Source organism: Tursiops truncatus, chromosome 10, assembly GCF_011762595.2.
Source record: "Tursiops truncatus isolate mTurTru1 chromosome 10, mTurTru1.mat.Y, whole genome shotgun sequence".
NCBI classification, from domain to species: Eukaryota; Metazoa; Chordata; class Mammalia; order Artiodactyla; family Delphinidae; genus Tursiops; species Tursiops truncatus.
In genome coordinates this window covers 92,767,142-92,794,490 of record NC_047043.1, presented here as the reverse complement: position 1 = coordinate 92,794,490, position 27,349 = coordinate 92,767,142, and the positions used below count along the sequence as shown (strand labels likewise).

Sequence of the window (27,349 nt, the reverse complement as noted above, 5' to 3'; positions counted from 1 at the left end):
CACCTTACCTGACCACTGATCTTTTGCATGCATTTAAAGTTCATTCTTTTTTATTGCTGTGTACATTTTATCATATTTTTTTAATCCATGTACCTGTTGATGGACCTTTAGGTGTGTTTCCAGTTTGACCATCACAAATTATCCTTTTTTAAATCACAGTCTACTTTTTAAAAATAGACCATTTTCAGAAGAGTTTTTTAGAAAAAATTTTATTTACTTTAGAACAGGCTTTATATTTTAGAACAGTTTAAGGTTCATATAAATATGCATAAAGTATAGACAGTTCCCATATATCATCTCTCCAGCCCTCTCACCCCCATATACACAGTTGCTCCTATTATTAATATTTTGTATTATTTTGGTACATTTGTTACAATTGATGAACCGACACTGCCACATTGTCATTAACTAAACCCCATAGTATACATTAGGATTTGCTCTTTGTGTTGTACAGCTCTATGGGTTTTGACAAATACATAATACACATCCACCATTCTAATATCATACAGCATAGTTTCACCACACGAAAAATGTCCTCGCAGTCTATTTTTAATTGATATCACTTTGGAGATACTATAAAAATCTTATAACAGTATAATTTCATTTCTTCCCCCCTGGCCTTTTTGTTATTGTTTTCATATGTTTTACTTATACATATGTTACAACTCCACAATAGATTGTTATCATTTTTTTTGCTTTAAAGAGTCAATGTTAAGGAAATTTAAATAATAAAAATAACCTTTTGTATTTATTCATGTGGTCACTATTTTTAGTGCTCTTCATTTCTTTGTGTAGATCCACCTTTCCATCAGGTATTATTTTCCATCTGCCTAAAGTATTTCTTTAATTTTTCTTATAATACAGGTATTCTGGTGATATAGTCTTTCCACTTCTGAATTTTGGAAAAAGTCTATTTCACTTTTGTTTTTGAAAGATACTTTTCTGGATATAGAATTCTAGATGAATTATCTCCTTTGAATAAAGATGTAGCTCCACTATCTTCTGACTTATTGTGTACAACAAAAAAACTTGCTGCTACCTTGTCTTCTCTTCTACACATGATGTGCCTTTTTTCAATAGCTGCTTTTAAGACTTTTCTCTTTATCATTAATTTTTAGCAATTTGATCATGGTGTGACTTGGTGTTGTTTCCTTCACATTTCTTGTGCTTGGAGTTCATTGGGGTTCTTGAATATGTGGGCTATAGTTTTCATCAAATTTAGAAAAATTTCAACCCCTATTTCTTCAATCTTTTTCTGTATCCGTCTCTCTCTTCTACATTCAAAGACTCCAACTGTAAATATATTAGGGTGCTTAAAGTTGTCCCACATATTACAAATTTACTTTTAGTCTTTTCTCTTGATGTTTCATTTTGGATGATTTCTATTGTTATGCCTTCAAGATCACTAATCATTTCTCTGCAACACTTAATATGCCTTTAATGCCTTTCAAGGGTATTTTTCATCTAAGATATGGTAGTTTGCATCTCTGGAAGTTTAACGTATATCTGTTTTTATATCTTCCATAACTTAATGTCTTTAATCTTCTTGACTTTCTTGAACACATGGAATAAAGTTTTAGTAACCATTTAAATGTCCTTGTCTAGTAATTCTATCATATGTGACATGTTGGGTTGGGTTCGATGTTTTAATATTTCTCCTCATTATGGGTTATATTTTTTTACTTTTTGCATGCATGATAATTTATTGGATGTCAAAAAAACATGAATTTTACCTTTATGGGTGCTAGATATTTTTGTATCCCTGTAAATGTTTTTAAGTTTCATCCTGGGTAGTTTTTAAATTACTTGGAAACAGGTTGATTCTGGCAATACAAGAACAACATTTGTCTAGAGTTAATTCTTTTCCACAACTGAGGCAAATCCTTCTGAATAATCTACCAATATCTCATGATTTATACATTTTCCAATCTGGCTGGTGGAAACAAACTATTTTCAGCCTATTTGCACTTTAAGGATTGTTCCCTCTAATCCTTCAGGCAGGTCTTTTCCTGGCTTTGGGTAGTTTTCTCATATGCATGTGTTAACAGTACTCTCTGCTGGAGAGTACAGTGGGCCCCTCTGGCAGTATCCAGAGTTCTCCCTCTGTAGCTCTTTCTTCTCCAGTACTCTGCCTTGTGAATTCCAGCCACTTTGGCCTCTGCAGACTACCACGTCTGCCTTTTCAACTTAGGGAGATGGCTGGACTCTGCCTATATTCTTCTTACCCTGAACTGCATCCTACGAACTCTTTCTAGGTAGTAAGTTAGGATAATTGTGGAGCTCACCTCCTTCATTTCCCATCACTTAGAGATCACTAGCTTTTGGCTTCCCTGGTGGTGCAGTGGTTAAGAATCTGCCTGTCAATGCAGGGGACACGGGTTCAAACCCTGGTCCGGGAAGATCCCACATGCCGCACAGCAACTAAGCCCGTGTGCCACAACTACCAAAGCCCACGTGCCCAGACCCCATGCTTCTCAACAAGAGAAGCCACCGCAATGAGAAGCCCGTGCACTGCAATGATGAGTAGCCCCCTTTTGCCACTAGAGAAAGCCCATGCGCAGCAACAAAGACCCAACACAGCCAAAGATAAATAAATAAAAATATTAAAAAAATAAATCACTAGCTTTCATGCAAGCTATCAAATGTTTCAAAAACTGTTTTATATATTTTGTTTCTTTTTGTAGTTTCAGGTGAAAGGATAAATCTCTTCACTGTTATTCTATCTTGGTCAGAAGCAGAAGTCCGTCTGTCTCACTTCCCCTTGAGTGTATTTTACACTCGAAATATTATCCAGTTCACCTAATATTTACTCTTACAGGCATCAAGTTGTAGATAATATTCAATAAAAGGTTTTGTTAAATTTATTCCATAACCATTGATTGATTGTCATTTCCTTAGTGATATTAAATATGGTTAAATTTGTATAAATGTTCCCACATATATTGGAAGAAAATATATCATGTACATTTTTATATACAGGGATTGACGGATCTATGGGTTTATGATTAGCCATGAGGGAAATTTCTCTGTTGGTCAATGTAGGCATTGTTAATAATATCCCAATTTTTTTAACCGATCAGGTAAAAAACCTACATAGCTTGATAAAGACATTTTCCAGCTGGTTAGTCAAACTAGATCTGTCTTGAGATGTCTCTTGCATAATACTTACAATATATCAATAATATACATTAAAAATGCACACACACACTTTGCATATCGTGGAGCTTTGTCTTTAGCTGCCAACAGGTCCAAGATTTTTCAACTCTTTAATTATTTTCCCCCACATATTATTTATTCCAGACAGTGTAATTTTAATGATTGATTATTTAAAGTTTTAAATCCTAAATTCTCTGATGGTACCCATTTTCTCTTTATTTCATGCACATCTGACTTTTGCCTCCAATTATACCATTGAAAATACTCCTGTCAAAATCAAAAATAAACGTCATACTGTCAAACCCAATGGAATTTCTTCCCTTCATCTCATTTAATATTTCAGCAGCATTTGATATATTTGATCACTAATTCCTTCATGGAATATCCATATTCTTTTTGCCATGACATTTCTCATTCCTGCCTTTCCTACTAAAACTCTGGGTTCTTTCATTATGGTTTTTGAAGAAAATTATTAATAGACTTTATTTTTGGAGAAGTTTTAGGTTTACAGAAAAATGAACAGATAGCATGGAGAGTTCCCAAATACTCCATTTCCCTGTACACATTTTTCCCTATTATTAACATTTTGCATTGCTGTGGTACATGTGTCACACTGATGAATCAATATTAATACATTATTATTATTCAGTAAAGTCCATAGTTTACATTAGGGTTCTCTCTTCCTGTTGTACAGGTCTACGTACAATATGTGATGTCATGCACCCATTTCAGTATCACACAGAAGAGTTTCACTATGCTAAAGATAAACAAATTCTGTGCTCCACCTATTTATCTCTCCTTCCCCCTGAACCTCTGGCAACCACTGATCTTTTTACTGTGTCCATAGTTTTGCCTTTTCCAGAATGTCGTATAGGTAGATACATTATGTAGCCTTTTCAAATCAATCTTCCTTTGACTAAATAAATTTATTGTCCTCCCAAGTGCTGGGTAAAGAAACTTTGGAATCATATTTAGCTACAACTCTTCCTCATCATCAACATAAAATGCGTTATTTGTTCTACCTAGGATACCTCCAAAATATTTACTGAATCTCTTTACTTGTGCTACTTCCTACCATAGTCCAAACCACTGGCACATCTCATGTGTACTAATACAACATTGTTCTAAGAGTCTTAAAAGTCTTCCTTGGGCTTCCCTGGTGGCACAGTTGTTGAGAGTCTGCCTGCCAATGCAGGGGACACGGGTTCGTGCCCCGGTCCGGGAAGATCCCACATGCCGCCGAGCGGCTGGGCCCGTGAGCCATGGCCGCTGAGCCTGTGTGTCCGGAGCCTGTGCTCCACAACGGGAGAGGCCACAGCAGTGAGAGGCCGGCACACCAAAAAAAAAAAAAAAAAAAAGTCTTCCTTACTTAAACTTTGCTCTCTCTCCAATACATTCTCTACTAAGCATCCAGGAAACTCTTCCAGAAATGGAAAACAGATCTTGTCCTTTCTCTCATCAAAGTACTTATATGCTTCTATTTTAAGAGCTTCCATTTGCTCTTAAAATAGAAGGTGAAACCCACAACATGATCTACAAGCTCTTGCATAACATAGCTCCTCTCATTCTCTCCAGGCTCGCCTCTCACCAACTTTTCCTTTCTTCTCAACATGCCAACTTTCTTTTCTTGCAAGGTTAGCATTTTTTTTCTAACATTCGTCTTTCCTTAGGCCGATTGCTCTGTCTGGAACATTCTTTCCCATTCCAAAAAAGATCACTCCTTTAGAGAAGACTCAAATTAATTCTCCAAATTAAATCGGGCTCTTCTGGTATCCACTCCAATGGCACTATGTAGTATTCCTTCACAGCACTTACCACATTTTGAAAATTTTAATTAATTGATTCTGGGACTCTAGGTATCTCGTGTATATTTAAATAATTCCAAAGTAAATTTCTTCTCCCAAAGTCTTCTTTTCTGCTCTGTCACCCTAGTACCATTTCCTTTCTCCAGAGATAATATTTTTCTAGCTCTTCCTGTATATCCTCTACATATATGCAAATATATGTATGTGTGTGTGCATATGTGTGTATTAGTGTCAGTCTTACCAACTATATTTTTAATTCCACATGGTCACATTTGTTTTGCTCAACTTTGTATCCCTTAAATACCTGTATAAAGATGTCCTCCATAAACAGCAATTGTGTGTGTTCGTGAAGCTTTTCTTAATAGATGTTTTAGGGGAGATAAGAAGAATAAATGACAATTAACTAAATGAGGATAGGGTAGAAGGAGATGTTATTGGTGAGGAAACATTAGATAATACACAAAGGCTGCACGTAAGTAAGTATTTTGAGAATGGGAATCGTGGGTTGGACTAAATCCAATGGAGAGTTAAGGGAGAGGTTGAGAGGTAAGCAGAGGTCAGATCCTGAATGACTCAATAAAATAGAAGTGAAATTATGCTAACATTCAGTTTAAATGGTCCCAATTAATCAGTTATTCATTATAATGATGCTTATTGCATGGCATGGTAGACATAATAAAATTCCAAATGAAAGTGGGAAACATGAAGGAAATTATGTCAGTGAGAGTTCTTTAAGTTTAAAAAAATAATAAAAGAAAACTGTATCCTCCTGCTAACATCATGCTAACATTTACAAATCCAATACTCTCAATGATGTTGGAAGGCAAAGTTGACACCATACAGACCTGTGAACCATGCCAATGCGGCTGACATAAAGAAATGAGGTAGAATTAATTTGCTTATTCATGGAAATTAACTGGAAGAAAATGGTGAAAATTATGTATCGAGAGCAAATTCAAAATTTATTTCATGTGAAAACTCAAAGACGAAGAGCAAGACTGAAAAGATTAATCTCCTTTTCTTTCAACTTCTGATTGACAAAAGAGATACATTCAGGATCAAAGCCAAAATAACCAGTGTCAGCCACCCTGTTGGTGCGGTTCCTTGATCGGCATTATCAGATTATAATCTTGGTGAATTGCATTTCACATTCATTTATTAAGTCTTAACAAGGACTCATTTTTTCACCATTCTTGAAATCCATCCACTTCCTTGTACCCATTATCAATACCTCCTTGCATGGTACTTTCCTGTCATAATTGGGACAAATGTCATGGTCCCCTAACTGCTCTAAACTCTCTAATTTCTAGTGATCTTTCTAAAGTGAAAATCTAATCGTCTCACTTTCTGCCTTAAAATTCTTCAATGGCTCTTTCTATTGCCATTGGGATATAGTTCAAACTCCCTGGCTTGCCTTTAAAATCCTTTTTTTTTTTTTTTTTTTTTATTTTTTGCGGTACGCGGGCCTCTCACTGTTGTGGCCTCTCCCGTTGTGGAGCACAGCTCGGGACGTGCAGGCTCAGCGTCCATGGCTCACGGTCCCAGGCGCTCCGCGGCATGTGGGATCTTCCCGGACCGGGGCACGAACCTGTGTCCCCTGCATTGGCAGGCGGACTCTCAACCACTGCGCCACCAGGGAAGCCCTAAAATCCTTTTTGAATGAGTTTGAGCGCGTTTCTTCCAACCACTATGGAGAACAGTATGAAGGTTCCTTAAAAAACTGAAAATAGGGTGGGGGTGGTGCTGTGATGAATTGGGCAATTGGGATTGACATGTATATACTGATGTGTATAAAATTGATGACTAATAAGAACCTACTGTATAAAAAAGTAAATAAAATAAAGTTCAAAAAAACCCACAAAACACTAAAAATAGAGCTACCATATGATCCAGCAATCCCACTCTTGGGCATATATCTGGAGAAAATCATAATTCAAAAAGATACATTCACCCCAATGTTCATAGCAGTACCATTTATAACAGTCAGGACATGGAAGCAACCAAAATGTCCATCGACAGATGAACAGATAAAGAAGATGTGGTATATATACAATATATACAATGGAATATTACTCAGCCATAAAAAGAATGAAATAATGTCATTTACAGCTACATGGATGGACCTAGAGATTATCATACTAAGTGAAGTCAGATAGAGCAAGACAAATGTATGTTATCGCTTACATGTGGAATCTAAAAAGATGATACAAATGAACTTATTTACAAAACAGAAACAGACTCACAGACATAGAAAACAAATTTATGGTTACCAGGGAGTAAAGGAAGGGGCGATAAATTGGAAGACTGGGATTGACATATACACACTACTATATATAAAATAGATAATCAACAAGGACCTGTTGTACAGCACAGGGAACTATACTCAATATTTTGTGATAAATTATATGGAAAAAGAATCTGGCCTCTTTACCCCTTTAGCCTCTCCTCTTGTTTCTCCTTCATTTCTTACCTTCTGCTTCAGCCAGTCGGCTCTACAACCAGTAAGTATATGCATATACTGTTTCCTCTGCCATTCACAGTATTTCCCCATTTCCTTCCTTAAAGTAATATTTGCTCATTCTTCAGGATTTTGCTTAGATGAAGGCTTTCATCTTAGATGAAGGAGAACCCAGGGCTGTTATTCCTCCTTCGTATTCCCAAGACACTCGTCAATGTCCATTCATTTTTCTCTTCTGACTTCTCACTATTCTACTAAGAGCTCCCTGAAAGTAGATACCCTGCCTTATCTATCTGTGTGGTTTGGAGATGTATCTTAATGCCTGACAGATATTAGGTTTCTTATTATTAACTAAATAATAATATAAGAATAATTCTAGCAACTACAACAAGTTGAGCACCTAATTTGTGCCAGTACTTTGCCAAACACTCTATAATTTTTTTCTAATTCCATCCTCAAAGAAGTTTTATGAACTAAATATTATCCTTTGTTCTTTAGGAGAGAAAACTTACGTTCATAGAATTGACATGAGGAAAAATGCCAAAATGTGCAATTTTGACTGTGAGGTGCCAAACACATTCCATAAGAAGTCCTATATGCCATGTTCACTGCCACCTACTCAAATACTGTGTAAGCAAATAATATGTGTTCAAATAATATGATTCATCCTATTAGCAATTTTCTAATTTTTTCTTTTTGAAACATTTTGGCCCCATAGTTCCACAAATTTTCAAGAAATACAATAGGAAAATGTACTATTTATTCTTGCATGTTTTGCATGTTGAGGGATTGGGGCCAAAATTAGTGAATTGATAATGTATGTCCTTGACAATTGATTTGTCTGAACCACATTTATAAATTTGTCTGAACCACATTATAAAGGATAATGTATGTCCTTGACAATTGATTTGTCTGAACCACATTTGTCTGAACAAATACATAAATTAACTTTTATTTCAACAGATGACCAGATATAACCCTTCGAAAACATTACCATCTCATTTTTCATATATATTATGTTTCTTTAATTCATTTATTTTTCTCCAAACCCATTATTTTCTATTACCATCTACTTCCATAGTGCTTACTGCTATGGCTCTGTGTTATTTTTGTACTTCTCTGTATTAACTGATAGACCTACCACATATTTCAGAAAATTAACTTGAGGCTTAGAGGTCATTTCTATTCTATGAATCTATATTTAATTTTTTTAATCTACCAGTTAAAGAGAAAACACCCATCATTCTGAAAATACTGATTTAGGGAAGAAAATTTGAAAAGTAAACTTTTTGGAGTAAGAGCACAAACCACATCCTAAAACACTTTTCAAAGTTTGGAGGAAACATTGTCTAGTTCCAGAGACAGCTGCATTTCATTCATGACTCTTGAAAAAAAAAATGGGGTTTTCAAGAGGTAGAAAATAGATTTCTGAAGTCTCCATTCACAAATAATCATTACTCACTCTAAACCTTCAAGAAGCTGTAAAATCTAAATTGTACTAAATTTCATATCAGGTCTCATAATTCTTCTCATTCCTGTATTTTCTCCTTTTGTTTTCTCCTTCTTTCAGTTCCTCAGAACTTCAATTTGATTTCTCACAAACATCAGAATGATGTAGGAGAAGGGAGACAACTTTCAAATCAATTTAGGACACTTACTTCGAATCCTATGAGTAATTTATAGTGCCAAAGGCAGATTATTTGGCGAGTCTTTGCCCCAGAATTAATAACAAAAATAGTATCAATAATGACATCGATCATTTGTTGAGTTCCTTCTATGAACCATTTAGTGTATTAAAAGTTTTATGTACATTACTCCATTTAGTTCTCTGACACACACATAAAACATAGGAGATAAATGCTATTAAAATTATCCTGATTTTTCAGATGAGGAAACTAAGTATCTCACCCAAGTTCAAAGAGACAGCGAGGGTGGAGATGGGATTCAAAACCATGTTAACAGACCCTAAAACTGTTCTTAACCAAGGCCAGAATGGTTAGGATGTCTTATCTAATACTTTCAGGAGGATTCCTGTCCTAAGATTCCCTTTTATTTTGCAAATGTCTTAGATGGTTCTAAAAATAATAAATGTATGACCAAGAATCCTAGTGAACTCTAGATTAGAAATCTTTGAAAGTAAAAAGTAAAAGAGGGGGAATCACCCCTCTTTTGGCAACATCCAGTGCTTACCTGCTCACTGATTTAAAATCCTGTTCCACTTGTGAAAGAGTGTCTAACATTTTTATAGTATCCTAACTAGGGCTGGACCAGGGCAAGACAAGCAAAGACCCTAGGGAGCAAAACTTAAGGAGGCACTCAACTCTCATTGTGGTGCAAGGAGAGGGTCTGCACCTGAGCACTTCCTTAAATTTTACTCCCTGGCCCCTCACTTCTCTCACCCTGATCCCACTTTCCTCTTAGCAATTTTAATTTAAAATCTGGATTTGCCTACCTAGGTTTAAAGACCCAAATGGAATTTGGCTTGCTACTACTGACCAATGGAAATAGTTTATTATTTACTAAGAACTTATTTTTCTTTTTCAGAATATGTCTTAGGTACGCACAGAAGTCTCTGGATCTTCACCAAAACATATTATGTTCTAAAATGTTTTGGGGAAAATAAAATTGATAGTTATCTTGGTATCAAAAGAGTGACTGATAGATCATGTACACATTAATTAGCCAAGTTGGGGATGAACTGCCCTAGAATCTGCTCTGTTCCATGCAGAGTGCTAATTACTGACACCCTATTCTATAAAGTTCCTTCATACATGTTGGACTACACCCTGCAGGCCTGCAAGCCTTGTAGGTGCCCAGCCTTGAGACTGAAGAAAGAGCCCAGAGACAGCAACAGAGACATCAATGGGTTTTTGGATAGGGGATGTTACACAAAGGGTCCTGGGGTGACATCACATTGTGCGTGGCAGAAAGCAAGCAGGCATTGGAACAATCTTCCCAACTTGGGGGAGAAAGAGGCTACCATTTATAGGGGGAATTGACTTCAAGTGGGCTCATCAGTTACCAGGGCCTAATTAAGCCCTATACTTGAGAGGACTAGATAATCATGTGAGTGAAGCAGGGACTGGTCCAGCAGGGGATGCGCAGAGAACAAGAGAACAGCCATCTTGAATGGCCTGAACCTACAATATAATAAAATTTTATGACAATAATAAAAATGGGACATGTTTGGAGGGCATAGGATTTTGTTTTATATTTTTAATGTAAAAGCATCTTCATGACCAGAGGTCCTCTAGAGATACCTTTAAAATAAAAAAGTGTTTTACTGCAATTTTCCAAATTGGAAAGTGGAGGTGAGAGAGATAATGGGACTTTCATGAGTGTAGCCCAATCAGGACCCAACAAAGGTTTTCTCTCTTCATGTGCATTTTGTGGGTCTTAAATCATTAATTTAATGATTTAAACATTTTCCCATCTCAGAATTTCAAACTAGTGAAAAAATGTGCCTGGAAAATTCTACTCATTCAGAACCTTTTGAATTCTTTAGATTTCCTGGATTTTAATCAATAGAACAAAATGATCTGGATAGATTGATATCTGTCCCTGAAAACTGTACCAGCACAACTAGCTTGGCCAGATAATTCACAAAAAACACAAAGCATTTCTTTGCCTTGTTATGCAAATCTTCCCTATGCTTATCATCTGTTAGGGTGAGGGTTTTGAACCAGTCTGGAAAAAGAAACTAGAGACAAGAGGCAAATATCAGCTTTGAAGAAGGTGATGTTAGTTGGGAAAACATGGCTTGAACCTGTGGCCAATGTGTAATTCCTACTAATCAATGAACTTGATTTCTATTAACTTAATGCACCTGGTTTTTCATGCCTCCCTGAATCCCATCCTTTGGTAGTGCCCATCCACAATGATTCTAGGCTTGGACATGTGACTTATTTTGGCCATTGGGACAGAACCAAAGTTGGTACAAGGGGCTAGTAAGTGGTTCTTGTTTCAATAAATAATAATAATAATGATAAGTGGTTGTTGTTTCAAGTTGCTTAAATTGCAGGTAGTTTCTTATACAGTGATAGCTGTTACCCTATGCTTTCCTCTGAATTAAACTTACCTCTCAATCATAGTCAGAGAAGCTAGAAAACTGCATAGTGGCGTCTCCTTTCCCCTTTCTTACTCTTGAAAGGGCAAGGAGTAGCCAGAGAAGTTTATCACAAGGAAGGAAGAAAGAACTAAGAATAGAATTTGTACAGCCCATAGGTTGCCAGTCTTAAAGAGATAACTGCATGTAGGTCAGGGCACATGTAGGTATTAGCTGTTAAAGCAGTAACCTCGCCCAATAGAGAAATGTTACTTTAATGGATGTCAGACTCTTAGCAAATTCCTAAGCAGAAAAATCACCTTACATCAGGAAATGTCAGAGAGAGTGGATAGTTTGAGCTTCATTTCCAGGAGTGTCTTACCTAGAACTACAAAAATATAAGAAGGGTGAAATTTCTACTTGATGAATTAGCGTCGATATGGAAGAGGGAGAGATTATGCCATCTTTCCAACACCAACACCACAATCAATTTATTGAGCACTTTCTGTGTGCAAAGCAGTCGTGTATGCTAGGAGTCCAGCAGATAGTCTGACACTTGCTCATCATTTCACATACCTATTAGGCCTTACAATGGCCTGAAGTGGGAATTATAATACCTATTTACATAGGGGAAGAAATGAAGTCTCAGCAGGTTTTTAATAATCAATTCATGAATACTAAGGTAGTAAATGCAAGAAGCAGACTTGAATCAAGTGTTCTTATGGGACCATCCAGCCTTCTGCTTTATACTCTACTAGATAAATATAAGTCAAGGGCCCATGTACTCAAGGATTTTACAATGGTGTGTGTGTGTGTGTGTGTGTGTGTGTGTGTGTGTGTGTGTGTGTGTGTGTGTGTGTGTGTCTGTGTGTCTGTGTGTCTGTGTGTGTGTGTGTGTATGTTTCTATACTAGGTGCTGATGGAGAATGGATACGGGAGATGTTTCTTTTGGTTTAAAAGAGAAAGCTTTTGGAGAAATTAAGATATGCACTGAGATCATAAGCCCAAGCTAGAGACTGCACACCTGTACTTCACAGTATTTACCTGAACTTCTTATTGTGTGGAGACCACACACTTGTCTGGTACTCATTGCCCTTTCCTTACAGTTTCTGATCTCATCACTTATTACACACAGGTTTTCACCCTCAAATGACTTCCTTTTCCTTCAGGCTCTTTTCTCTTATCAAAAATTCTACTGCTTCCTCTTCTACAATTGTCTGAATAAATAACCTGCCAGTTTATAATCCAAACTTACACATCGCCAACTGCCTTTCTTTTTTTGTTAGAAAGGAAGCATTCAGAATGCTGATGAAGAGAGTTTGCTGAAAGGCCAGTGACCTGCATTTTTTGAGCAGAACAACAATCATAATGTGCCAAAGGCACAAAAAACGTGAGTGTTTTTTTGCTGTACATCATGATAGAGGTGCCACTTCTTCTGCCTTATTTCAAGTTGTTCTGTCTAAACTGGACATTCAACACAGTCAATGAAGCGATGAAAATAAAGCTAAGAGGATGAGCAATTTCCTTTGATAGATGTCATCAGGGTCACATACAACACTGGAACAAACTAAATCATTCTGACTAGGAATGCATCTTGGACAGTCATGCAGATTGGGCAAAACCCAGTCAATATATTCTTCTTAAATTAATATCCTTCAAAGACCTAAAACGTTCTCGCTCTAACACTGAATCATAGGTATTCCCTATGTTATCATTTGGTAATGAAAGAAATTGAAAGAAAATATAAGCATAAAATTCTTTTTGGCATCTTTATATTTTAAAAATGAAAAGTATTTTAATATACACAAATGTTACATAGTTATCATTATTTAAATAGGCTGATCAATGTCTTATTTTGTTTTGTTTTATTCATTTAGTTTGTTTGGCCATGAGCACTCCACAAATACATGAAAATATTTTCTCACCCATTCTATCCCTACTCATTCCCTGCTACCAAAAGTAGGAGACCATGGAAGGCACCCTACATTCAGAGCCCTTAAAGTCTAGGGTTAAAGAGCACAAAGGTACTGATCTCAATAAGAAATGCAGGGCTGAGAAATGGGAACTGGAAATAGAAAGGGGAGAGTGGAGTAACAAAAAGGAAAGTTGACAATACTAAAGGCAAAATTTGCCACCTAGACACTAAATAAAAGGTAGAGATTTTTTAGTCTAAAATCATTGACTTGTAAGCCTGGAATTGCCACTTCTTACCTTTGTGATTTCTGGCAAGTTGTAGACCATTTCTAAGTCCTAATTTCCTGGAAATGAAATAGGGATAATATTACGCACTTCATAGAACTATTGTCTTCATGCATGAAATGGGATTACAATGTGCAAAGCATCTAGTTACTGTTGGCTTTTGATAGGCACTAATAAGTGGTAATTCTAATTCTTATTGTCTTTATTACCAATTTTCTCAGGAGCAGTTGGAGGGAGTAATGTGACTCAGTACTTTTCAATCATTTCTCTATGAGTCATTGTTACTGCATAACAAGCAACTACAAAATCTTCTCGGCATGCCACTATTGACACATTTCTTGCTCACAAGAATGCAGCCTGCATGGGGTGTTTCTTCTGGGTACTGCCATGGCTGGCATGGCTGTGATTTATAATTCAGTTGGCTACAATGGCTCTGTTCCAGGAATCCCTCACTCCTGGCCAGTGGGCCAGCTGGGCATGCTCTTCTCATGGACGAAACAGGAGAGGATATGCCCAACTATGCAAACAATTTTCAAAAACCTATTTGCAGCATGACTACTAATATCCTTGGCTAAAGCAAGCTATATGGCTTAGCTAACCACGGAACAGGAAAGTATGCTTTCTTGTGGGAAAAAGTGAAAAGTTATGTGGCAAAGACTGTCAATAAGGGTGGGGTGAGATGGAGAAATTGAGACAAATAATCCAACCTTTAACAATATCCTAGACTCAAGAGAAGACATATGGAGATAAAAGGTCAATCCCTTCTCCCTTAGGCCCACACTTGAGAAGCAAAATGGAATCCAATATCTGATGCTAAAGTCAAATGAGCAAAATGCATTAATATTTTTGATTAGAATTATGGAAACAATTTTAAAGGAAGATTTAATGCAATAAGAAAAGCCCATGAAAATAGTTCTGTTGCTAAGATTATTTCCTTGAGATATAAAAGGAAACAGAAACCAGTCAGGCACTTTATTCTATTATTTATAGAGTTATTTGCCCAATAAAGATTTATTGAACACCTACTATGTGCCAGACAACTTACTGCATCAATAGCTAATTATACATTAGAAGGAGGTTGCAATGATAAATGAAAAATGTAAATTTCAGTGAAGTAGGAGAATTAAGATATGCAAAGTTAAGAATAATGCAAGGTGGAAACTGAAAAATGACATAAGAATGGTATTGGGAAAAACAAATACCGTATGCTAACACATATATATGGAAATTTTTTTAAAAATGGTTTTGAAGAACATAGGGGCAGGACAGGAATAAAGACGCAGACGTAGAGAATGGACTTGAAGACACGGGGATGGGGAAGGGTACACTGGAACGAAGTGAGAGAGTGGCATGGACATATATACACTACCATATGTAAAACAGCTAGCTAGTGGGAAGCAGCCACATAGCACAGGGAGATCAGCTTGGTGCTTTGTGACCACTTAGAGGGGTGGGATAGGGAGGGTGGGAGGGAGATGCAAGAGGGAGGAGATATGGGGATATATGTATGTGTATAGCTGATTCACTTTGTTATAAAGCAGAAACTAACACACCATTGTAAAGCAATTATACTCCAATAAATATGTTTAAAAAAAAATGGTACTGGGAGAAGGAACAATTATTTCCAACTAAGAAGATACAAACACACATTAAACAAATCGTTTTTTAAAAATCTATGAATGTTGATATAAAAATCAATTAAACATGAAAAAGACTGATTGAAATTTACTTGATTTTGTGTCCAAATCTGATGTTATAATGTAATTTCTTGATATATGTTTCTAAGTAATCAGTTAAGATTAGGACTTCAAGCTTTGTAAATAAAAAGCAAATCTGGCCTGTGAGAAATGAGCTGCTTTTAATGCAGTGCTATAAAGGAAAAAAAAAATCAGAACAGAACTTAAATGGTTACCAGTGAGAAGAGACTTGCATAAGTCATCTGATTCAGTATAGCTATTATCTCTAAGCCATTATCTCCTGCCTGCCAGTAATAATTTTATTTGGTTGGATAATCACACACAAGCCCATGTTTTAGATGAATATTTTTCATTTTACCTAATAAGGAACTGGAGAGAAAATTTATTTTTGTCCAATGAAAAGCACTTAGAAAAACATTATAACTTTGTTTTCATATGGTTAATCTTAGTAAAATAGACAGAAAATTGTGTATTTGATTTAGTGTTATTTCACTATTAGAAATTGACCAAACCATGACAGATTGGATTCCATGCTAAGAATTATTTGCCATTTTCTACAAACTTATTTTGTTTTTGTTTTTAATTCTGATATACAGGCTCACGCATGGTAAATTTTTTAGCTACAAGGTAAAATAGTGAAGCTGAGCACACTGTGCTTTTCAGTTCTCTTCAAAAATTTTTTGTCTTAAAAAATAAAACTTCCTGAGTTCAATTTAAGTAGGTGTTATGACAGCTAAAGATAATTTCTATAAAGGGAAGAATAGTTCTTAACTTTTCAAACACAATTGCATGGTTAAATTAAATGAACCTCTTGAAAAAAAGAGTATGAAAATACTTGCATTGGAAATTTAAATATAATTCTGATACTCCTGAGTATAACCTTTCAAATTAAACATTTCAATGTCCTTGAATCATAACATTCATGCATTCCCAAACAGATTTCTATAAATGAAATCATATTTTCCCAGTGAGCTATATAATTATTTTAGCTTCATTTGAAATTACCTAGCATTATCAGTGATTTTCAACATTTTGGTTAAAAATATTTCTCCCGTCATTCTGCTATTCATTGGCAATGTCTGGTTAAGCTGTTTTGTGCAAAAACGTAAACTGACTGGAAATCGTGATCACTTTTATACATATGAGTATTTTCTTGACCATTCAGAACTAATTTCTATTCCCCGCTGGTCTCATTCTTTGGAATAAATCATCAACTTCTATGGTCACTAATCCCTATGTAGTCACATTTATTAATATCTTTTATTCTTATTTTAAAATGTTACCTTCACTGTTTATTGGCCATATTCTCTGCTTCAGTACTTGTGTTAGCCCTGGTTCTCAGTTGCCATCAACAGAAGGTGGCTCTGCCTGAAATAATGAGAATAGCAACTTATTAAATAGACTTTGGGTAGCTCAGAGAAATATTAGGAAGGCCAGAGAAGTATGTTTAAGGTTAAGCAGCCATAAAATCACCTAGATCATACTACAGATCATATTTGGTCAGAAAACTGTTGTAACCAGAGAGAGAGAGAGAGAGAAAGAGAGATTACAGAGATAGATAGAGATAGAGAGAGAGGATAGAGGAGGAGGAAGAGGTGAAGGAAAAAGGAGGAGGAAAGATATTTTCTCATCGTTTTCTTTTTTGGGCCACCCCTTAAATGTCAAAACTATGGCTGTGACTTTGCTGCAGGACAGTCTGGGAAAGGAGGCATGTAGCATTCCCAGCTCTTCTTGTTGTAACTGAATTCTCCCCTACCAAGCCTCAGAAGTTGGAGATTTTCTCATATGTAGAAGAAAGTTCAAATCCTGGGAGGCCAAAATGAACAGCATCCACACCCTACAGCTCTACTGCAATATTTCATAAATTGTGGAAGCCTAATGTTACGTGAGTTTACAACAACAATGTAATAGCAAAATTATACATGTGGTTATAATGTAACAAAACGAAAAGAAACAAATAAATAGAACAGGAAGAAAATTGTGACATATCATACCCCACTTTGGAGATTCGTAATACCTACAAGCATTAAAAAGTATCCTAAAATTCTTACAATGAAGACAATATGAAATAAAATTAAACCCAGGATTTTCTAAGCTTAGAATTATTTTTTTTAACTGCTCTGTTAGTAGACACTGTTAGGTGTCTATTTAATATCCATTTCTACCCCCACCATCCTTCTTCCTAACCTTAATTTTGTCCAGGTATCCACCATCTTCCTATGAACTTGTTCAGGAAAAGTCAAATTTATCCCAGGCCTGGGCATGTGTCCAATTTGACTAAGATAACCATGGGCATGTGATACAATTCTACCCAATGAGATGTACATGGAAGTTGGCTAGAGTTTTGGGAAATTTTTCTTCAATCTTACAAATAATTACAAATAATAACTGGACCCTTTATTTTATGAACTTTGCCATGTTTAGATGTGATGCCTTTAATTGTTGTAGCCATCTTGCAACCACAAAGGGGTCCAGCCTGAGGACAAAATCTGTACAAAAAGCAAGGCAGACCCAAGAACAGCAAGGAAGTAGTGCCAACATCTGTGTCCAAGCACACCTAGAGTTATTTCTCATTACGTTACATGATATATTTTATTTTTTAAGCTTTTCAAAAGCACCCCAAATGAAGTATGTTGAACATCTTGAAAATGTTCCACATAACATCCTTTGCAAGCTGTTGCTGTATAAACTTCTGAACGATAAGCCTTGTTCCAGACGCTACCTTCTTAGTATTTTTTCCCTATAATTTTCAAACAGAATATTCCCCTTCATGCATCATGCTTGATAGTCTACATGTTATTTGAATGTATAGTTGTAACTTATTAACCAGGCAAATAAAAACATTTTTGAAGTCTGCTATGTTTGTTTCTCTTCTTGCACAAATGTGGATAAAACAGCAAATACTGTGCTCAATTCCTTCACTCAAGAAACAGTGTCTAGCATTAACCTTAGCATGTGGAAGATTACCTTGTTTAAATCTTAAACTGAGGTCTGATTATGCTATTTGAATATGCCTAGGGGTAGATGATATTGAAGCTACAAACTCGTGCATGGAGGGAAAGAATTCACACACATTATCTGACACTTCACTTACACACTGTAAAAGCTATCTCAGAATGTGCTACCCCTCCTTAGTTCTACTTACTTCCTTGGTTATACTGTCAACCCTGCGTTGTCTGGGACCCCAATAATGGTTTGAGAACTAATTGTGGTTTACAATAAAAAAAAGGTGTATTTGTAAAAACAAGTATTAAAGGATTAAGAATCAAAGGCATCAGTTTTTTGCAACAACACAGTAATCAACAGATGTGGTGTCTTTTGCAATATGAGAGCATCCTCTGGCTCACCATTCCCACACACAGCCTGCCAGACTAGTGCCCTTCCCTCTGCCAGGGACTTCTGTGGCTGCCATATCCTTCAGCTTTGTAAGGGCCAGGGAGCTCGCCATAGATAGAAATCCAACCCAGTAGTTAGGACTGTGAGGGTGGGGAAATTAGCCAAAGAGGAGAGAGCAGAGAAAGGGAACAAGCAGGCGGCAGGGACTGCTCCAACCCCCAACAAACCTGCAACTCTACTTTATTCTAACATTAAAGAAATTATAGTTAGAGAGGAAGGGAGGGAGAGAATGATGGAAGAAGAGAGGATGGGAGGGAGGAAGGGAACGTGATAGAGACAGGGTTAAAGAGAGAGAGAGGAAGTCAGTCATTTTCAACTAATAGATTCTTGTTGAAGTGAGTGTTCTTAAGATTCTGGATTTCATTTTTTCTTTTATTCAAGCATTTCTAAATTGTGGATGCAAATGATTCCATCTTAAATCCATTCAGCATTATTTAAAAAAATAGTATATGAATTTATTTGTACATTCCTTCATTCCCATTACCCCAATTGACGGTCCTCAGAATGAAACTGCTACTAATTTATATTTCCCTGCTGTATCCCCCAGGTTTTCAGCACAGAATTTGATCCTAGTTCCATGGTCATTATAGAGACATATGATGTTATAGAACTATATATAACTATATGTTATAGAAATATATATATATATATATAGTCCTTACATTTGTCATACAACCAATTTATAATGAGGTTTCCATCTCTGAGACAGTGAAGCTTGATGGACATTTTGTGAATTTGGAATTTTTGTTCTCTGTCCTTTCATTTTATTCTTTCATTCCTTCACTCATTCACCCCTTCATTGTGCAAACATTTACTTAAATGGAATTAAGAATGCTTTCTTCTTTTTCAAGTTTGGAAGTTTCTATGAGAAACCTGAGTGAGTACATTTAATGACATACTGTGGATCTCCTCATACTAAGGTAATGCTCGGAACCCTTGTCACGTCTCTCAGAATTCCAGATACTTGTGCACATGAACCATTTGAGGAGTTAATGGGCTGGGATGCTGCAAACCTCAACAGGCACTCAGGATTTAATTTATCTTGGTCATAGGTCCTTTACTGAATCCTTTCTAGGTGTAGGAGGCTGAGTTGTACTAGCAATGCTCAACACCCATCTCCAGCTGAAGCATCTCCCACATTTCACCCAACAACTCCAGCACTGAGAAAATGAGTGACTCTTTGTGGGAGGTTGCTGTGTAGGATGTGATCCCCAACTCCAGGTATTCATGCTGCTGCTTGAGTATGGGCTGCCTCTAGTGATTGACTCCTAATGAAGAGAATACAGCAGAAGTGACAAGATGTTTTTAATACTTCTACTGTGTGTTGGATACTCAATACTTATTTATTTACTAGCTGCAAGCATGTACAGTTAGTTAACACTACAATGACACTCATATTGCAATATTAATGTATCAAATCAATATGTTAAAACCCCTAAATTTACAATATGTCCTATGTCAATCACGTTCTCAATTAAAAAAGAGTGACAGGGACTTCCCTGGTGTTCTAGTGGTTAAGACACGGTGCTTCCACTGCAGGGGGCATGGGTCTGATCCCTGGTCAGGGAACTAAGATCTTGCAAGCCCCATGGCACGGCCAAAAAACAGAAAAAAAAAAAAAAAATAGTGACAAGATGTTACTTTTGAGATTAGGATACAAAAAACTGTCACTTGATTTGCTCACCCTCTCTAGCGCCCTCATCGGCTCCCTTTTATGAAGTCCAGCTGCCGTGCTGTGAGCTGCCCCATGGAGAGTCCCATGTGGTAAGAAACTTAGGGCCAAGAGTCTGCTAGGAACTGAATCTGCCACCAGCTATGTGAGTGAACCTAAAAACAGATCCACTTCAGCTGAGCTTAAAGAGGATCACAGTCCTGCTTGGCATCTTGATTGTAGCCTTGTGAGACACCTTGAGCCAGAGGACCCAGTTAAGCTACACCTGGATTCCTGAACCAGAAAGACTGTGCGTGCTAAATGTGTGTTGTTCTAAGCTGCCAAATTTGGGGGTAACTGCTATGCAGAGACATATGGCTGATACATGTAACTAACACTAATTCTCAAAAACAGAATATATATATGTAATTACAAAAATAATTATATATAATATGAATACATAATATAAAGAAGTGTGTGTGTGTGCACTTAGCTGACTGCATCATTTTTTTTTTATAGTGTTGTGGAGGAAAAAAGTTTTTCTTTACCCTTTTAGGTTCTTCTGGCTGGTCTAAGAATTCAATTGACATAGATTAACAGGAGGGAAAAAACAGATTTAATTATGTATGTAGAGGGGCTCCAAAGGAATATGAGGCCCACAGAGAGTCAGGCAGCTGAAGCTCATATGCAATCCTGAGCTAAGAAGAGGGGAGTAGGGGGTCTAAGATTTCAAAGGAGAGGAAGACAGTTCACAGGGAGATGGGAAGAGGAAATGTTTGGTAAACACAGGTTTGCCATGCCATGCAGAAAAAGACTCTCTGGTGTAAAAAAAGTTACCTTTGGTAATTCTCTTCCTGGTACAGGCTTCTTATCTAAATTCTTTTAGGCAGTTAAGAGTGAGATAAAAAGCTATGCCCAGGTCTTTTTTGACTTTGATTGTCTTTAGCTCAAAATAATCCACATGCCAAAATGGCTCATTCTGGGGAGACTCTTTCTGAATCCTCTCCATAGGCCCATCTTCCTTATTAGATGGAGGGAATGAGATATTTTTGGTGCCATAATACAAACTGTCTGGCACATACTACACACTTAAAATATTTGAGAAGATAGGTTCTATTTCCTTCTGAACCCTGGAACCTCATTAAATCTAGTAAGGCATACCCTCCAAAAACTGGCTGTATATACAACTAACTTTTCTAGAGTGTTGTCTACTTTAAGAGACCAGTAACAGTAATGGTTAAGAGTTTGGATCAAGCCAGACAGATCTGAGTCTCCAGGCTTGCTCCACTGTCATACTAGCCCTAAGCCATGGGCAGGTCACTCACTCTTCTTGCAATACTGTTCCTCATCTGTGAAATAGTATTATTTCTATTATTTCGTAACAGAATCAGAATAATTGCCTCACTGGATTTTTGGAAGGGTTAAATGAGAAGAAGGGGAACAACATTATGCCTGGCACAAAAGAAATACTTAGTGTTAACAACGGTCATGGTAGCTTTTAAAGAAGTTTTATATACATTATGTCTTTTAATCATTAGAATAATCACTTGACAGACGTTGCTTGACCTGATTTCATTACATAAAAAATCAGGACAGTTAAGTGATTCATTCAACCTCATGTTCCCTGAGGGATTACTTTGGAGTCAAACTGCTTCAGCTAAATGAGGTGGTGAATACATAGGGCATACCTGGCCCCAAATGTGCCCTCAACAAATGTTAGCTGGTATTACTGAGGTGTCAGACAAAATCTAGGCTTCTGGACTCGAAGTTTCATGACTTCCTACAACATAGGCCCACTTCCATCTACTCCTTGTGTTTCCTCATTTTCCAGATGTCAACTCTACAAATGACAGTAAGAAAACTAAGACACGGAAATAAGGGTAAGGACCACTGATGCAAAGAGCTGCTTTTTCAGAAGAGTCTGGAGACATTCTTCAATAAAATGCACTCTGAAAATATCCAAGCCTTGATTTCTTCAGCAGAAGTAGATGTTTTAGCCATATGTGATAGTCTCATTAGTTTGTATCACCTAATTGTATTTGTTTGCATTACTAGAAAAAAATGTATTTATTGGGAATAAACAAGATTTAGGGGGATGAGAAATGAGGAGGACTTAAAAAGAGATGATTCAAAGCAAAAAGGGGAATCTATTTACTACATTCATTGGTGGATATATTGTATTCACAGTTATTGGGAGGAATGCTTTATAATTTTAAAACCCTACACTCAAAATTTTAAAAACAAAAAATGCAGGCATACTTCGGTATGGAAACAATTGTTGCACTGTAGCCATCATAAATCCTTTCTGGATGAAAACAATACAAATCAATTCGTAAAATAAACACTGGTTGTATCAAATATTGTTTTGAAGTAATTATGGTAAAAATTTCATTGAAACATTAATCACATTTAAAACTCATTGTGTTGTGTGCTTACTTACACTATCCAAATACCCCGCGTCTCTCCCCTCTCTTCTAACCAAGAGAAAATCTGCCCACATCCCATATTAAAGGCTGGATATGTGATCGTTAGGGTTAAAGGTAGGATTGCGATTCAGTCCTTAAGAACATCAAACTATCCTTTTATTATGTATGTGGTTTTCTGCATATATTTTATCTGATATCAATAAAAAGAAAAATACCTCTCTATTACTAAAGATTGGAGACTAAAGATGATGTCATTATTCTAAACTCTTTAGAGCTACTATCTCATTATTTCTTTTAAGAATCCTGTGAGACAAGTATTATTATTCCCCATTTGCAGAAGAACGAACTGAGGCACAGAGAGGTTAGGCCATTTGCTCAGGTGCACGACTAATACATGGTGAACCCAGGATTTGAACCTAGGTCATATGAATCCCAGAGCCCACGTTCTTTACCTGTCATGGTCTATGACATCTGATTCAAATTATTTTCAACACCATAGAATTTTCTAGTCTGAGACTTAGAGGCAAGAATTGAAGAAGTCAGCCTGGTGAAGGTCTCTGCAGACCTGTTCAGTGGTAGGAAAATTCCTCTACCACCTACAACCTGTGGAAATGGGCATGGCAGTAAAACACTGCTCCTTCCCCACCTCAAGCCTCCCAGAGCTGGAGAGCATAGCATCAGGTTGTGGATGCCCCAGTTCTCAATATTTTATGCCACAAGAGTGGCAGAAAAGGATAGTTATCAACAAAGCATGAATTCACAGGAAGAAAGCCACATACGGAAAATGAACAGCAACTTCTATCATAAGATTTTTCTCCAGATGTTTAAAAATCTAAGTGTAAAAGAAATTGAGTTTTGCTGGTAAAGAGTGATGAGAGGCTGTTGTCTAAGCTGCCATTGCAAGGCTCATAAAGTGACATTATCTTTCCCATGGAGAGCCGGAGCCCAGGAGCAGTGGCAGATGACTTGTGCAGAGGAGACAGGCGTGAGTGACAGGATAGTTTCCCAAACCATCAGTGTCCTTCAGCTACACTCCTGTTCTCAGCCCCCAGGAAGCTCTGGCAAAGCACAGAATAAAAAGATATTTTCTTGAAAGCGTATGATAAATTATGTCACACTGTGAATTAAGACACTGTAAGGAAGCCAAAGCCTGAGCTGCATAGACTTAGGTGTAGATGAGGAAAGAATAAAGGCTTGATTATGGTTTCTGTTTTCTTTCAACTATCAGTCAACACATTTCTTCATGTGAATTTCATTCTCATATTATGCCTGGTAGTTGATTTGAATTTAGCATTAATAAACCTGGCAGCCAGATATAATATCATATTGTCTTAATGTGTTCTTTATATTCAGACTTTTATTTATTTTCTTGGGTGGTTGGGCTGCGGATGGAGTATTAAATTGAGAAAAGACCATTTTAGGCAACACTTCCTACATCTTAGAAAATATGAGAGATGTTTTTGCAGTTGTTAGAATAAACATTTCCAATGTCTGTTATTCTAAAATATATTAAACACATAAAAAGAAATCTCCATTTTAAAAAACTTAACTAGTTTGGTATTTTTCTTAATTCAGCAAATAGTTACTGTGTACTTGTTTTACTTTTTCCTTTCTGATTTGGATTACTTTATTTTTCTTGTCTAATAGAGTTGACTAAGACTTACAGAACTATGTTGAATAGCACTGGTGAGTGAAGGGACCCTTGTCTTGTTTGTGACCTTAGAGAAAAAGATTTTAACCTTTCACCATTGAGTATGATGTTAGCCGTGGTTCTGTCATATATGTTCTTTATTATGTTGAGGTTTATTCCTTTTACACCTAGGTTGCTGCGAGTTTCTATCAGGAAAAGATGCTGTATTTTTTCATATGCTTTGTCTGCATCTATTGAGATTATCACATGATTTTTGTCTTTCGTTCTATTAATGTGGCACATCACATTTATTGATTTGCATATGTTGAACTATCCTTGCTTCCCAAGGATGAATCCCACTTGATCATAGTGTATGATTCTTTTAATGTGCTTTTGAATTTGGTTCTCTATTGTTTTATTAAGATTTTTTGCATGTATGTGCTTCAGGGCTATTGATCTATATTTTTCTTTTCTTGTAGCGTCCTTATCCGGCTTTAGTATCAGGGTAATCCTGACCTATAAAATGAGTTTAGGAGTGTTCTATTTTTTGGAAGAGTTTGGGAAGGCTTGGGTTCAGTTTTTCTTTAAATATTTGGTATAATTCACCTGTGATACCGTCTGGTCCTGGACTTTTCTTTGTTAGGAGGTTTCTGATTACTGATTCAATCTTTCTACTTGTTACTTGTCTGCTCAGATTTTACTTTATTCCTTCCTCCACACCTGGCAGGTTGTGTGTTTCTAGGAATCTTTCCATTTCTTCTACGTTTTTCAATTTGTTAGTGTATAACTGTTCATAGTAGTCTCATATACTCCTTTGTATTTCTGTGGTAACTGTTGTAACGTCTTCTCTTTCATTTCTAAAGATGTCTGGCATCTTCAGATGCAAAGAACTGTAGAGTGAAACAGGTAAAATCTGTAGGAGGTCTATGGTAGCTGTGCTGGCTGTTGGTTCCTTCAGTGGCATAAGCTTCTGGGGTTTTCTGTAGAGCAGATCACAAGGAACTATGGTCACTCCTGCCACATAGTTGATTTGGTAACCTCTGCTGTTCATCCTGTTCCTAGCTGTCTTTATATGTCTCAGCTTTGCCAGTCTCTGGATGGGAAACCAGGTCCGTCAGTTTCCTTCTGGTTGAATTTTAGACTTTAGCTCTATATTTTGAGAACCTGTAAAGCAAACTATTCCTTAAATCTCATTTACTCTCTCAGCCATGCATTATGTATATTTGTATCTGTGTGTATCTAACCACCATCTCTGACCACCATAGGATCTGGCACAGTGCTAAAGACAGACAAATGCCAGTTAATGACTACTAAAGAAGTACATGCATTTATAGAGAAGAACCAGGTACATTTTTCCAGTTAGGGACACTAAATTGTGTAATGAGCACATACCTTGGGCTGTGACTCATGGACCAGGGGATTTGCTAGACAGAGTGGGATTTTCTGGTGACTGTTTCTAATCTCTGATTTCCCTCATTTTTAACACCTCTATTTTTGGTCTTTGTTGCTGTTTTGAAGTTTTTCAGAGCTAAAATTGAATGTAATATTATGAAAGAAGAAAGCCAAAAGGGCTCTTTTATTTTTTATTTCTAGAATTCTTTTCAAAATTCTTTTCAAAACGTTTGAACGTCTAGGAAATGACCCCAAGATGCCAGTCCGGGTCTTCTCAACTGATCCATCAGAGCTTCAGTTTCTCTGCTTTCTTGGCCTGCAGCTCTTTCAGTCTCAAGACGTTGGCACATCCTTCCCTTTCTAATTTTCCAGGTCATAAGACAGCAGCCTTCAGAGAATCCCCAGGTATCCACAAGGGACTTCATGAGATTTGCACATCACCCATTCCTAATGAAAGATCATCAGTCACCTCTTACGTTCAAAAGTCACAGGAAAGTGAAGGACTAAACACAAAACACCTGACTATTTCAGTGCAGTAATTGGCTTTTATTCCCAGGATATTTTATTGAAGCCTGTAGTTTGAGATTATTCAGGTGTTTATATGGAACTTTTTTTTTAACAACGTAAATAAAAATGTGACAGCTACCTAGGGTTTAACTTTATTCCAGGCAATTCAATTCCAAAACCATTTATTAAATAGCTTTGCACTTGGAACTGTTTTTTCTCTCCTTATTTTGAGGTTAAAACCCAATAAATGCTAGTTCAACATCATGATTTGCAGGTTAAAAATGAAATACATAAGATTTGCCCAACAAAAAAACCTGGTAGACTGTGGACAGTGAGGTTTTGATTTTAAAGTAAAAACTTTAATTCTTCCTTTATTAGCAAAAACAGGGGACAAAAAGTTTGATTTAAGTGATTTGGGGAAAGATGGATGATTTTATCTCAATAAAGCAGCCTTTACTGCATCAACACTACTAGTCTAGTTTTATCTGTCATAGGCCATGAAGTAGGAAAAGTGCCAAAGGTCTGATTTAGAAACCCAGATTCTAGACCCTTGCTTCTGAGTACTGTGTAAGGTGTACAACAGGAGTTTGGGAAGGTACAGGGTTACAATCCTAAGTTTCTCCACTATTCAGCATGTGGTTGTAGATGACTTATTTGGATCTTAGCTCTAGTCTCTCATCTGCAGAATGGCAAGCAACTATATTTCTCTCTTGGGGTTGCTGTGATATTTAGCAATAATATTTACCAAGCACATAGTATGGTATCTAGCACTTGGTAGTTTGGAAATAATTCTACTTTTTAAAAATGTGTAAAAGTACTTATTATTCTTTGAGAGAATGTCAAACCTTCCTGGCCACTTATATATCCTTTCACATATGAACTCATCTTTTACATGTTTTCTTGATTTCATCTTGCCCTCATTTACTCTCCAGCTCTCAAAGTAGAAGAGATATGATATACTCTGGATAGACACAGTTCCGTTAAAAA

General features: G+C 36.7%; 1 long non-coding RNA gene across 1 annotated transcript in view; it reads right to left on the bottom strand.

Annotated features, from left to right (window-relative positions):
* The window catches only part of LOC141279664 (uncharacterized), a 451,303-nt gene that overhangs the window by 148,472 nt on the left and 275,482 nt on the right, over positions 1–27,349 (bottom strand). Inside the window, exons 2-3 of the long non-coding RNA XR_012334248.1 lie at positions 16,644–16,728; positions 13,676–13,722 (exon numbers count right to left, since the gene is read on the bottom strand). This is a non-coding gene — a long non-coding RNA (uncharacterized lncRNA). The remainder of the gene's footprint in view (positions 1–13,675; positions 13,723–16,643; positions 16,729–27,349) is intronic.